Genomic DNA, 15,519 nt, shown 5'->3' with positions numbered 1-15,519 from the left:
TTAGGGGGGCCGGGATGGCTAAATGAACTATAAACCTTCCCAGCGAACATCCCTTTACAAGCACCACACACCACTTCACAAGCAACACTGATACATTCCAACACACCACAACAATACCATCCACTCCCGAAATCGTCACACACCAATTCATACAACTTCACTCAATTCACCGAGGGATACCAACACACACCACACCACCAACACACCCACGATCTCAACACACTACCCAACCAACAAAAGGGATCGACGACTGGATACGGGCCCTTTTTTTCGATCGATTGCCGTCGCAACTGCATCAGCCGAGTCCTTTTCTGCGCCACCCCGGAAATCTACACCGTTTTAAAAATTATTCAAAGTAACATTTAATTTTATAGTTGAAAACCAAACGATTGTGTTAAATAAATTAAACTTACCGTTGAAAATCATTTTTTCGTCTTCATATTTTTGCGGTTTATTCGACCACAGGTGTGTAAGTGAAAGTGGTGAGTGGGGTTTTAGTGCAAATTAGCACCAGAATAACTACATATAAAAGTGATTTACCTGCGGTTAATTAATTTCCTTTACGCGGTCCCCTCGTACTGCGTACATATAATATATTCAAAAGTTAACACATAATAAATTATCACAGGTAGAATAATAAAAGCTTAATTAGATTCCAGGAATCTGTTCAGTAAATTCAATTCGTTAATATTTCATACAAATAAAACAACTTAAATCAATTTGAGGAATCAAAAGTGTATTTTACATGCGTGATAACAGGGTCGATTACTTTTCTTAAATTAACATTAAGTGGTAACAATTCTAACGTTAGACATTATAAAAAGATCATATTGTAAAACATACAAGTATAAGACCCAAAAAGTAAAAGAAAACTAGTCTTAAAGGCACACGTGTGAAATTGGCTACATGTTTTAATTATTTCTAATGCTAAAAAAACAAAAAACTAATTTGAAAAAATTAAATAACTGTATGGGTATGCGATCATAAAGCGAAACTGATTCCCACACCCTGGTTAAAAAATAAAAATATAATTTGAAAAAAATTAAATAACTGTATGCGATCATAAAGTGAAACTGATTCCTACGCTCTGGTTACAAAAAAAAAAACATAAATAGCTGTGTGCGAACATAAAGCGAAACCAATTTCCACAACCCTGGAGCTGCGTATCGGACAGACAGCGTCCATCATAAGGAGGAGCCTGAGTACGGGTGCGTTCGAGATGGCAATCACGACAGCAGTGTTGCAAATTTGTCAAAGTAGCACGTTCTGCGTGAATTTTTGGCAACACTTGCAACAGCATCACGTTCTGCTGTCATTTTTTGTTCGCAATTCATACAAATAATCACTAAATTTTTGTCTGCACATCAGCAGAGCATCAGCAAATATGCAACACAGTAGCTGTACTGCTGCAATTATTACGGAATGTATACTCGACTAGAGTAAGTTAAATTAAATATATTATATATTAGTTAAAAGAAAAATAATATATGCATTTATTTTATGTTAAAACAAATAATTAACGACAGAGGAAACCAATAATTTAAGAATGTACATATAATTTTTTTAGAAATAAAAGAAACTGACAAAATACAAAGAAAATTAAAAATTTAACAACATAATTTTTTTTTTGATAGAGGAAAATGGCTAAATGCTTTTTAGAAATTTTCAAGAACTCTAAAAAAGAAATTCTATTTTTATATAATAACGGGCTTGTACAGCTAATAAAATAAATAATTTAAAAGCTGCGATTCACCACCTTCGGGGGTATCCTCCAGAGTATTATAAACCACATTGAGCATAAGCTCAAATCTTGCAATTAAAAAATTTAATATTATCGACGGAAACAATATTGTAAAAATAAAAAGACACTATACAAACTACTCGTGCCTTGCGCATACACTTAACGATTGTGAAAGGAAATTTAATTGCGTCTATTGCCTTAAACGACATAATTCTATGTTACATATTACACATTTTTCCAACTCACTCCCATAGGTTTAGTTACAACAGCAAATCCCAAAAATTGCCAAGAAGCACCGTGGCATTAAAAACTCAAACGCTATACAGCCAAAGTCTAAGTAGGTTATTACTACCCACAGCAATCGTATCCATCGAACACCGAGGAGAACTAACGGGTGATCCAAGTAGAGGTACTTTTTTCAATAGCCTTTTTCTTGACAGATCACGCGTGAGTCGTGTCAAGTTGTCATGTTATTTTGGTTCAGTATTATTTGACATTTCATCAACGTTTACAAATCGTTCAACTTTTTTACGAAAATTCACTTTCTGTAAAGAATGAATTTTGCACGCTTCGCTCAACTTATGGTCCACAAAATCGGCCTACTGAGCGTACTATTCGCAACATCATCACCCATCTTGAGACCCAGGATTCATTATTGGATAATATTCGAATAGACCACGTCCAGCACGCAGTGAAGAAAATATAGCGGCCGTAGCTGAGAGTGTAGACGAAGACCGTGGAAAGTCGATTCGGCGCCGTTCGTAGCAACTCAAACTCACGTATGGAATGACTTGGCGCATTGTACGTCAAGGTCTTAAATTGAAAGCATACAATATACATCTTGTGCAAGGACTCAGCCGCTCGACCTTCCCAAGAGACATCGCTTCGCTCTATGGTCTCTTGAAAAGTTCCACGGAGATCCGACGTTTACGAGCCAAATTTTGTTCATTTCTGGCTCAATGGGTATGAAAACAAGCAAAACCGCCGCATTTAGGAAAAGGTCAACTTGAAGAAATTCAAGAGCTGCTATTACATCCAGAAAAATCGCACGATGATAACCGACTATTTGATGCCTGAAATTAAAGCTCGTGATCGCGGCTACATTTGGTTTCAATAGACGGTGCCACTTCCCACACATCGCATCAATCAATGGATTTATTGAGAGAACACTTCGGTGAGTAGATAATTTCATGTTTTGGGCCGGTCGATTGGCCACCAAGATCGTCTGATACCACACCGTTAGGTTTTTTTCTGTGGGGATATGTAAATTTTAAAGTATATGCGGACAATCCCGCTTCGATTCAGGTCTTCGAGCAAAACATCAAGCGTGTCATTCGCTAGTTACCAGTCGAAATGCTCGAAATAATAAATGACAAAAAATGTTATTTCGAATGATAATAAGCATTCCCCATTACATTTTAATTTTCTGTGTGGAATCACGGCAACGGGCGGAAGAGTAGCTCAAAACTAAAACAAAATCTGTAACATTACAGTAATTTCCTACGAAGCGTATACATATGCGCATTTAAGCAGAAGCTAATGTCTTACCACAACTAACAAATATGTTTCTATTGGCATTGGAGAAAGGTTTTACACTTAAAGCAAGCAGATAACAACTGCAACACCCCGCTGAAATAGATTTTCTATTAGATAAAACTCGAAGGTATTGACAAAATTTCAAACACACTTCTGGCACAAAATATTATTTTGGTTGAATTCTTACTACATAGTTACGGAAACAGTTACCCCTATGCCACCTTAAGTTGAGGAAATCTCAAACGAATACCTCACAAGTAAAAAACTACTCGATCAGATGATGGTCGGTATGTCGTACGACTACCACATAAGCCAGAATTTCGCCACACACTCGGCATGGGTCATTCTCACAACTCTGCAATACAACAGTTTTATGTATGTAAAAAAAACCTACTTAAACCAGAATATGATAGAGTCTTAGAAGAATACCTCCATTTAGACAACATGGAGGAAGTCAGTCCTAGCGAAAAATCATACAAAGTAAATACCACTCATTTTACCTGCCACATCATGCTGCAGTAAAGCCAGACAAAAGAAGAACAAAGGTAAGAGTTGTCTTCAATGTCTCAAGATCCACTAGCTCAAGGAAATCTCTAATTGACATTCTATTTACGGGATCCACGTCAAATATGTAATCAATTGGGAAGTTGAAAAAATGTACAGAGTCAATATCTGCAATATTCGCCATAACAAGGCGACCAATTTTATCCTCTGTGGCAAAATTCTTCGACCCCGCAGGATTGCTTTCGCCCATTACGATACAAGAATTATTGCTAGACGGAACCGACTGGGATGAACAAGTGAAAGATCTTGCAATTTTAGAAAAATGTTCCCAGTTCGCAAACAATTTGGTAGACATTTCCCAGATACAAATCCCACGATAGTTAGAGCAAAGTCGAATTACACGGATTCTGTGACGGCTCTGAGAAGGCGTGCTGTGGCACAACCTATGTGCGCACACAAAGCGGTATTGTTTAAAAATACTAAGTCTTCCTCGACTTGGGTTCTACCTCGAAGGGTTGCCCTACGGACGCTTTTCTCGCGGCTTTTGCTGGCGACGCGGTTTTCGATCAAAACTAATGAGCGATAATGGCAAAGCCTTATTTGGAGCCCAAAGAGCCACTGAAAAACAGTACGCTCTTCAAGCGCTACTCATATTGGTGGTTTAGGGGAATCAGCTGTAAAAAGCTTCACTTCACAAAAAGTAGCTGGAAACTTCAAGTTCAACCATGAAGAATTCACAACATTATTAATTTGAATTGAAGCCGTTCTCAATTCACGGCCAATCACAACACTCTCGCAAGGTCCCTCTGACTTCTTAGACCTAACTACAGGGCACTTTCTCAAAGCAGTATCCATTTTGGCCATACCTTAGCCAGGGATGGAGTACCTATCCTTACTAAATCGATGGGAATATATCGAAATTCCCCATCATGATTTCAGCCGCCGATGGTACCGGTGGAAAGTTCCAGAAAAGGCGACAAAGCTTGAAGATTTTATCATCATACATCATTCGTCTGTCAGGATCCCCTTACAATAACCCGAGATCAAGCAGAGAATAAAAATAAACGTTTGGTGATTAACTTCAGAAAACTGAATGAGATTGCAATCGAGGACAAGTATGCGATAAAAATGCCCATTACTTTACCACACTTGATTTGAAATTCGGTTTTCATATTGTGTTAGCGGAAGGAGACAGAAAAAAAACAGTCTTATCTGTAAACAATGGCAAGTATGAGTTTTACCGCTTGCCGAAGCTTACATCAATTATGTAATTATCTACTCAAAAATAGCCGGAGATCACCTAAGGGACATTGAATGAGTGTTACGTAATCTCCACGCTAATATGAGGGTATCGGTAAAAAAAGATTAAAAAAAAAACAATATTTAGGATTTGTCTTATCAAGAACTTGTTTAAAAACAAGTCCTGAAAAAGTCAACGACATAAAATACTATAAACAACCAACCACACTTCGCAGACTTCGCTCGTTTTTTGGGATTAGCAAACTATTAGAAAGGTTTTATCAGAGACTTTGTCAGAAGAAAAACAACTGACAGACATGCTAAAAGGGGACAATGGCAAAGTAAGTGCCATCCAGGCGAAAAAACATTTAAGTTGAAATAACACCAGAAGGCGAAGACGCATTTACAAACTTAGAGGAATTCTGTCTTCGGAGGATGTCACATCAACGTATCCTGTATCAGTTTGATTGCCAAATTTATTCAAAATCGAAATACGAACGACATCCAATAAAACATGTTGAACAATAAAACATGGTTATAGCATGGACGTAAAACCATCTATATTACAACTAATGGCATTTTTCCGAACAATAAATGAATATAATTAAATTAGAATATAATAATGTGAAAAATTAACTCCTCCATTTAATAGTAAATCAAACGGTGAATTGGAGCGTTTTCACAGTACTTTGACTGAAATAGCTAGATGCCTGAAACTCGAAAGATATCTGAATGACACCGTTGATATGATTTTATTAGCTGCTATAGAGTACAATAAGTCAATTCATTCAACTACTGTTAAAAACCAATAGATATCTTTTATTCTGGCTCGGTCAATATTACGGAATCAATTCGAAATCGCATTGAAAAGGTACAGACGACTAGCCTCTCATATCATAATAATGGGCTTAGTAATGGTTAACCGAAGACTAGGCAATAAACTTACCACGCTGAAACACACAGAAGAATTAGTTGAACCACCCAATAATGCAGATTAACTTCAGTAGTATTCCGTTTGCCGACAACTTTATCGGAAAAACTTATGAACTACACTAACGCTAACTACATTCTTAGTATTAGGCTACTTGAACCACTACACCAACTTGACTTGTATTCAATAATGAAGGATGAGCCAAGAAACCTAACAAATCTTTTTCCCCAGTCTCATATGAGAAAGATACTAGATTCTGGAATTCGCTGACTCAACACACTCCCAACGACTACGGCAGATAGCTACAGAGAGAGCAGCGACGGTAGCGAAGGTTAAGCTATAGTTGTAAGTGAAATGTAAGAGCAGTGATCAATGAGATCAACAGATATGCAGATTATTGTATTGGTCAATAGATAATAAGGCACCCGATTTCCCCAATGCATGTTCTGAATCACGTTTAAAAATTTATTTTTTATTGTCTTAGTATCTTTCATTTTGGTATAAAGGGAACGATTGGTGGGTCATGAAGGATTTTACCGAGTTAAGGAACCTAGGTACAACCTTCCAGAGATTAAGCTTTTTAATCAGTCCCTAAAGTAGTGATAAGAAATCGCAACGAAGGAGACTATCCGACATAAAATGGGGTAAGTATTTGTAAATCCATCGTTAGATTATATGAGATAAGTTCGTTCTTGGTTACAAACCACATAAGTCGTGGCGCTAGAATTTTTTCGTATAGTTTGCTCATGGATGAGATATATGTAGGTATGAAGCTATTTATGTTACGGGTGAGTTTATATAGTCTGGAAATGGGTATAATCACTTCTATGGTCCACGTGTGTTAATATCTCCCGTGTTTCAATACCTCATTAAAAGACAGAGCTGTTTTGTTGCGACTTTCGCTTCTCTCTTGAATAGGTTAAGGTTGTTGGGTTTAAATTTAGCCAAAGAGTTTGTTTATCCTTCCGCAGTTTGTCGAGTGCTCTACTCCACAAAACTACAATAATTTTATAAAGTATGCTCTGTGCTTCTGGTATTGATTTATTTGCTGCTTTGGGGATTGCTTAAGTTAGTTTGGCAACGCCTTGGTGGATGTTAGAATAATGAAATTAATCGAGTTTTAAATTGTGCAGTAAAGTTAGCGACGATTGGATAATGATCTTTTACAGATTACAGCTGAAAACATAGTTAGGTCAACATTCGTAAAGGTGTTGTGATTTAAAAAATCAATAGCTGAATCGTCGTTAAAAAGAGCGAGGTTCGCGTCTTCTAAAAGGTTACAATTAATTAAAGGATGTGAAAAGTCATTTACTGTAAAGTTTTAGCAGGAAGGAATGTATGTATTTAGTATTGTTATTTTTAACATATACTCTCGGAACATGTTGCAACAGAGAGTATAATAGTTTTGTTCATCTAACGGTTGTCCGTATCACCTAATACAAGTACTAATCGAGATAGATATAGAGTCATCTATATATAAATGATCAGGTTAACGAGATGAGTGAAATTCGGAGTGATATCTTAATGAAACTTCGTACTCATGTTCTTTGGTAAAAAGTAATGACGAGTTCGTAGATGGGCGTAATAGGTCCACTGTCACGCCCCCGACGTGCCGTTAATCCGAAATTCATATAAGTATGAAATAGCATAACTATGCACCTATTTAAGATACAAAACTATTATTTGGTACAGGGTTTAATGGTCATATTTTCTAAACCGATTAACTTAAATCAACCAAACTTGCTGAGAATAAATTTTTTTAATATATTATATTTTTATATAATGTAAAAATAGGTAAAAGCAGAAAATAACCCCGCCCACTCCCCATATAACGGTTATATTAAAAACTACTAAAAGTGTAATAACTCACTGAATAAATGCGCCATAATCATTAAAATTTACAATCAAATTGGCAGAGAAGGGCTTTATAGGGCAGGTGTACAAACTAAACTGCCTATTTTTAGGAAAATCCTATATTTCAGGAACCACTTCACCAATTTCAATCAAATTTGATGTGTGGGGTTATCCAAACATTTCTATTGTACGAACTTTTTAAGAACCCATACACACAATATGTGGACCTCAGTGCATATGGCTTATTTTTTACCGAATCGGTCAATCTGTGAGGTCTGTATAAAATCGGGACAAAATATATCATGATCCTTATATACCTTATACAGGGTTACATGGATAACAGAAAGAAATATATAAGAACTTCAATTTTTTGTTGGCTTTATACCGTATATATTGGTCAATATGTAAGATATCTTAGTAAAATTTAATATAATTATAATATGGAATATACTATAGTTCAATGATAAAAATATGTGACCAACGAATTACACCAGCTCTCATTTACTAAATGCATTTTAGATTTCCCTTCTTTTGTTGTATAATGTTTTCCTCATAGAACCCATGTACTAAATGCAGTACTTGATTGAGTTTATATCTCATAAATATCATTTCAGTTAATTAGGTTGATTTTAATATTAATATTTCGGACATGCAAAATGTATTATGAAATTACCATAAGTGAGCCTACGACTCATAATATACTCGTACGTAAGTTAATAAGATACCAAATTTGATAGTTTTTTCACCTAACGGTTGTTTGTAACACCTTAAACTGAACGAGATAGATATGGATAGATTTCCCTAAAAGTATAGGAATAGGGATAACATACTGCGAAATTTTGAAGTTATCTCATATATAACGGACAGAATGTAATACGTTCGTAAGCACTTTAAATTTCTCATAAAATAATTTTTTTTTTTAAATAAATAAATGAACCCGTAATTTTTTCGCTGTTTTCCAACACTACTGAAAGTAGTGAAATAAATGACAACTTCGATAAAAAAAAAACAGATACAATACGTACATATCAATGCATATAAGTAGATAGAAGTATATAAACATACATATTATATATAAAGTTTTTTTTCCCGATTGTAGTGAAAAAACGGTTTAGATAATAAAGCAAACAGATACAATACGTACATGTAAATAGAAAGATGTATATGAAACAAAGGTGCAGATAATAAAGCCGTTATCTACATTATAAAATATACATAAACATTGTTAAATTGACTTCAAATTTTCACCAGAAAAATCCGCTTTAAAGATTTTGGTGAATTTTTCATAAAACAAAAGGGGTAGGTAAAATTCATTGACACCAAATTTTCTGCCTAAATATATATGTATGTATACTTATCTAATAATTATATGTTTGAACTAATTTTCTACCTAATCATGACATTTGCGGTATGTAAGTTTTAGGAAGCTTTAAACAAAAGAACTTTACGGAGGGTTCTTTCTGGTAAATACTTTCAATACTATTTAACAAATTTCTAGTTTCTGAGAAATATTTAATTTTTTCTTAAAATTTCATATACCACAGTTCCAATAATGCTATTGTTTAATATATCCACAAAAATGCATACATACATCCACCAGCTGTACACCGGACAGAAAAAGAGCCATATCAAGGAATAAATTAATCTGAAAGCAGAGCAGAACTTAGGAGCATACTTTTCAAGCCCGGACGGTTGAACCAGCGAACTTAAAACAACGAGAAGGTGCAGGTTCGACAGCGAACATACACGAGAAACAAATAACATTTCTCGCTTTTATAACAGCAGTGAATCTGTAAACGTACGCTCTCTTAACATAACCAACCGTCGAATATTGAAGAGAATATAATACATATGTGAGCAAAACTGGGCATATTGATATGCCATTTGAAATATATTCCCTTTTATTGAACTATTATTTATTATTATTTTTTAAATTTTTTTATGTTAATTCATTTTTACTTTATTGTGAGTTATTAATAATAATTTCAACATATTTTAATATATTTCTTAAAATAATTCATAATTCACCATTTTGGAGTCACAAAAGTACAGAATTGTGTTTTGCCGTCGGCATTTCACATTCATGCTTAAATTTTTCTTTTCAAATGCATGTGTAAAAGTAATTATGTACGTAAATATGTACTTAAATATATTATGACATACATATATTATGTCGTTTGCACATTTGTATGTATATATGTACACTCATTACTTCATGTGAAATCTCCGTTGACACGTTTTTTGCTTTTATGTCAAAGAGTCATTCTGTCGAAGGACTGACGCGACGACAAAGCGTCCCAACATTGTGTTGTTGGTAGAAAATTCGAGATGTGCCGAAAAATAAACGAACGCTCGCCGATTGTCATCGCTTCCCTTGCCGCTCTAACAGGTTTGCCTACAAATCGTTGTAGGTATGTATGTTTTTATATGATCATGCATACATATTGACGAAGATTTTTGCGAGCCACGAAAAAATATTTTAGAATTGTGAAATATTTTAAATCGACAAAAGCTTTGTTGCCATTTTTGAGTGAAAATCAGAAAGATGTTCAATTTATGATTTCTAGCTTTTGCCATCGTCGCGAAAAGAAGCTTTTAGGCAAGCGCATGCTCGGAAAGATGAGTAAGGCGTTTGCTTTTATGAATGAAACGACTTCGCTTATTGCTTGTGCGCCAGCGTTCATGAATGAAAATGTTGTTGGTGTGTGATTTACTACAAATTTAGGATTTGTCAATTTGACTGCCATATTGATTTGCGTATGCATTACTATTTTGCAATGTCATACGCATATTTGTACATACATACTTACATATAGAACAGTGCGCGCACATGTATTTATTGATAAGTGATAATATATTATTATATTATATTATAAAACATATTGATGTACATATGTACATACATAAAATATTAGTTCTGTAACAATTGAAATTAGAAAATTATGAAAATAGTAAAATATCATTTTTTGCATAATCTTTCGCATTTTATCATGCCTCATTTGTGCAAAAAAAATCATATTTTATCAATTTTTTATCATAAAAATCGTTTATATGGCAAAAAATAATCATGCATATGTGAAGTGGCATTTGTATTTTTTGTTTTCTCATTCATTTCATTTCATTTTTCTCTTTATGTTGGGAGATACGTAATTTGTCAGAGAACTTTGTTAGAAATTCTCATTTCTGTTAAATAACAGCAAATCCTACAAAAAATGGTGAACTCCTTGATCTTAATTTTTCAGCCAACCAATCGAGCATCATACAAAACCAATTTGCACTGCTTAAATCAGAGAACTTAGAAGAACGAGAAGGTGCAGGTTCGACAGCGAACATTTGTCAAATTTTATCAAGGAGTTCACCGCACACGCAGAAGAAACAAATAACATTTCTCGTTTTTATAACAGCGGTGAATCTGTACACATACGCTCTCTTAACATAACCAAACGGCGAATATTGAAGAGAATATAATATGTTTCCCAAACTGGGAATATTGATATGCCATTTGAAATATATTCCCTAGTATTGAACTATTAATTATTATTTTTTAAATTATTTTATGTTAATTCAGTTTAACTTTATTATGAGAAATATATCAAAATACTTTTATATTATTACTACTTAACATCATTATGGAGTCACAAAAGTACAAAATTGCGTTTTGCCGTCGGCATTTTCATATCATATATACATGTTAAGAAATATGAAAGAAAAATATTTGTAAATTTGTCTACAAACAACATATGTATGTATATATGTACACTCATTACTTCATATGAAATCTCCGTTAACACGGTCAACCAATGACCGAAGCTCACGTTTTTTGCTTCAACGTCGAAGAGTCAATTTGTCAAAGAAATAACGCGACGACAAAGCGTCACAACATTGTGTTATTGATAGAAAATCCGAGATGTTCCGAAAAAAGAAACGATTGCTCGCCGATTGTCACCGCTTTCCTTGCCGCTCAAACAGCTTTGCCCACAAATCATTTTAAATATGTATGTTTATATATGAACATGCATACATATTTACGCAGATTTTTGCGAGTCACGGAAATATATTTTGGAATTGTAAAATATTTTAAATCGACAAAAGCTTTGTTGCTACTTTTGTCACTTTTTTCTGTGTTTTGTGGGCTTGCAGGGTAGTCACTTTTCCCTTCTAGAGGGAACATAAAAAAGTTGTTCAATTTATGATTTCTAGTTTTTGCCATCGTTGCGAAAAGACGCTTGTGGGCAAACGCTCGGGGAGATGTGTAAGGCATTTGCTTTTATGACTGAAACGACTTAGCTTATTGCATGCGCCCCAGCGTTCATGAATGAAAATGTTTTTGTTGTGTGATTTACTAAAAATATAGGATTTGTTAATTTGTTAAAATGCTATTTGACTGAATTGTTGTTTTTGTATAACAACGTTTGTATATTTTCTATCGGCTCACATACTTACATTTGTACGCATATATATTTACGTATGCATTACTTATTTTGCAATGTCATACGCATATTTGTACATACATACTTACATATAGAGCAGGGCGCGCACATGTATTTATTGATAAATGATAATAAATTATTATATTATATAATGTAACATATTGATGTACATATGTACATACATAAATTATTAATTCTGTAACAATTGAAATTTGAATATTATTAAAAAAGTAAAATATATTTTTTTTGCATAATCTTTCGCATTTTATCATGCCTCTTTAGTGCAAAAAAAAATCATATTTTATCAATTTTTATCATGAAAATCGTTTATATTACAAAAAATAATCATGCATATGGGAAGTGGCATTTTTATTTTTTGTTTAAGGTATTAAATTTTTCTTTTTAGGTTGGGAGATACGTATTTTGCCAGAGAACGTTGTTATAAATTCTCATTTCTGTTAAATAACAGCAAATATTACAGAAAATGGTGAAATCCTTGATCTCAATTTTTTTGCTCTGTTAGCCGTCCAATCGAGCATCATACAAAATTTAATTTGCACCTTCTCGTTCTTCTAAATTCTCTGCTAAATCATTCCTGTCGAGTTTTTGGAAAAAAACCTGCGAAGAAATAATGACATGGTGCATTATCGTGATAAAGGGACCAAATTATATTTTGTATGAATATAGATTTATAATTGTAGTATAAGTAGTTGTTTATAAGATTGTATTGTTAAAGGAAATCTACTTGTTTAAGTATACATTTTAAGTGTTAATATTATATTTATATTTAACATACATATATGTATACATTTAAGGTATAAATTCATTTTAGTAATTTGTTTAAGTTAATACGTTTTTCGATAAAATAAAATAAACTAAGATACAAAATATTCAATATTATTTAAAACAAGTAAGGAAGGGCTAAGTTCGGATGTAACCGAACATTTTATACTCTCACAAATTCCAATCGTATACTCGTTTGTGGATATTTTCGGTAGAAGGTCAACTATAGGCACTGTGGTCCACATATTCAGTACCTAGGGGCTTGAACAGTTTTGGTTTGATTTAGACAATTTTTGGTCACAAGGTGGCATACTTTAATCGCATTATTCACGCAAAATTTTATCCCGATACAGTCATTGTTGCCTGATTTCCATAGTGGAAAGTGATAGAATTAGATGGAATTTAAAATGGTGTTATATGGTAAGTAGGCGTGGTTTTAATCCGTATCCATTTTCGCACTATAACATAGAGATATGAAAATAATGTCATGTACCGAATTTGGTTGAAATCGGTTAAGCAGATCCCAAGATATGGGTTTTCCCCTAAAAGTGCCCACTGTCTAATTTTGAACGCGGTTCCTATAAAGTCATCTCATACCATCCCAGAGATAAAATTTAATGTCTCTGGCGTGTTTAGTGCTCGATTTATCGCGCTTTTAGTAGTTTTTAACAGTACCGTTTTATGGGGAGTGGGCGGAGTTGCCACCCGATTTCACCCATTTCCACACTGTAGGCAGAGGTTCTAAAAACATTTGCTTCCAGTGAATTTTGTTATTATAGCATTAGCGGTTTAGGAGATATGCACATTAAAACTATTACGGGCGGGACCACGCCCACTTTAAAAAAAAATTTAGCTGCAGATGCCCCTCCCTATTGTGATCTCGTATAACAAATAACAGTCTTGCATCTTATTGCGGAGCTTAGTTATGGAAAGTTATTTGTTTTTGATTAATGGCGTTTTGTGGGCGTGGCAGTGGTCCGATTACCCCCATCTGCAATACCAACCGTCTCCCGGTACCAAGAAACATGACTACCAAGTTTCATAAAGATATCCAAATTTTTACTCAAGTTAGAGCTTGCACGGACGGACAGACGGACGGACAGACAGTCACCCGGATTTCAACTCGTCTCTTCATCCTGATCATTTATATATCTATATCATTATATACGCTATATCTAACTTGATTAGTTTTAGGTGATACAAACAACCGTTAGGTGAACAAAACTATTATACTCTGTTGCGAGAGTATAAAAATAGGTACTAGTTATGGCAATAAAAAGGTAATAGATACGCTAACATATGAATTTGTTAGAAGTAACAAATGGGTAACAAATAAAATAAAACATCGAGGTAACATATATGCTTGTTATAGCTACCAAATAGGTAAAAAGACGCTAACATGTTTTTATGTTAAAGGTAACAAACTTCTAACCAAAACAATTTCATTAACAGAAAGTTGGGTAACAAATACTTTTGTTATTGATAACACATAGGTAACTTATTCGCTAACAAAAATATTTCTTACCTTTAACAGACTGTTAACAAATTTGATAACCAATGTATGTCCTTATGTTGACGAAAAACATAAAAAACAAGGTACGTTTATAAGAGTTAAGAACGAGACAGCATGCCATAATTGCAATTGGATTGAGTGAGAAAACCAATAAAAATCAAATGGCGATGTGTTACTTTTTTCTCACACTTTGAGCTAAAGTAACTAATAGTTTTATGAATAAACAATAACAAGTCGTTAACACGTTTGCAAACAAATACCCAGGATACTAAGGAACGGACTGTTATGACAATGAAACATTGAAACCTAAATAATTGTTGCTTTAACTTTATGGACCAATTCAATAATTAAATATAATGATTTATATATATATGCTAACAATTATCATTAAAATATTAACAATATATATATACATACATATGTATGTATTTAATTACAATTTTCTATTGGCATTTTATTTTTGCATTTCAATTATCACTAAAATATTAACCATACGTATACATAAATATGTATATATATAATTACTATTTTCCATGTTTTGTTCAAATTTATGTTTTGAATATTACTGTGATAAACTGCAGTTTACGCAACGAAACATTAAACATTGGCATTTAATCTTTGCTGGCATCATGCCACCGAAGCTATGCATATAGTTACATGATGTCTCTTCAATATTTGTGTGTAAATGAAAACAGCGCTGTCAACCCAGAGAATATTAATACCTTAAACAAAAAATGAAAATGTCACTTCACATATGCATGATTATTTTTTGTCATATAAACGATTTCCATGATAAAAAATTTATAATATATACTATTTTCATAATTTTCTAATTTCAATTGTTACAGAACTAATAATTTATGTATGTACATATATACATCAATATGTTATATAATATAATATATTATCACTTATCAATAAATACATGTGCGCGTACTGCTCTATATGTAAGTATGTATGTACAAATATGCGTATGACATTGCAAAAT

The 15,519-nt window shown here is 33.6% G+C and overlaps 1 protein-coding gene and 1 long non-coding RNA gene across 3 annotated transcripts in view; both read right to left on the bottom strand.

Annotated features, from left to right (window-relative positions):
- Ca-beta (Calcium channel protein beta subunit) overlaps positions 1 to 15,519 on the bottom strand; it is a 440,977-nt gene that overhangs the window by 390,538 nt on the left and 34,920 nt on the right. The gene's annotated exons all lie outside the window — the stretch shown is intronic.
- On the bottom strand, positions 12,657 to 14,762 carry LOC138855907 (uncharacterized). Its single transcript, XR_011395048.1, has 2 exons — positions 14,544 to 14,762; positions 12,657 to 12,853 (listed from the first exon to the last, which is right to left on the bottom strand). It is a non-coding gene; the product is annotated as an uncharacterized lncRNA (long non-coding RNA).

Source organism: Bactrocera oleae, chromosome 3 (genome assembly GCF_042242935.1).
Source record: "Bactrocera oleae isolate idBacOlea1 chromosome 3, idBacOlea1, whole genome shotgun sequence".
NCBI classification, from domain to species: domain Eukaryota; kingdom Metazoa; phylum Arthropoda; class Insecta; order Diptera; family Tephritidae; genus Bactrocera; species Bactrocera oleae.
Note: the sequence above shows the minus strand (reverse complement) of the source record. Positions and strands in the feature narration are given on the sequence as shown.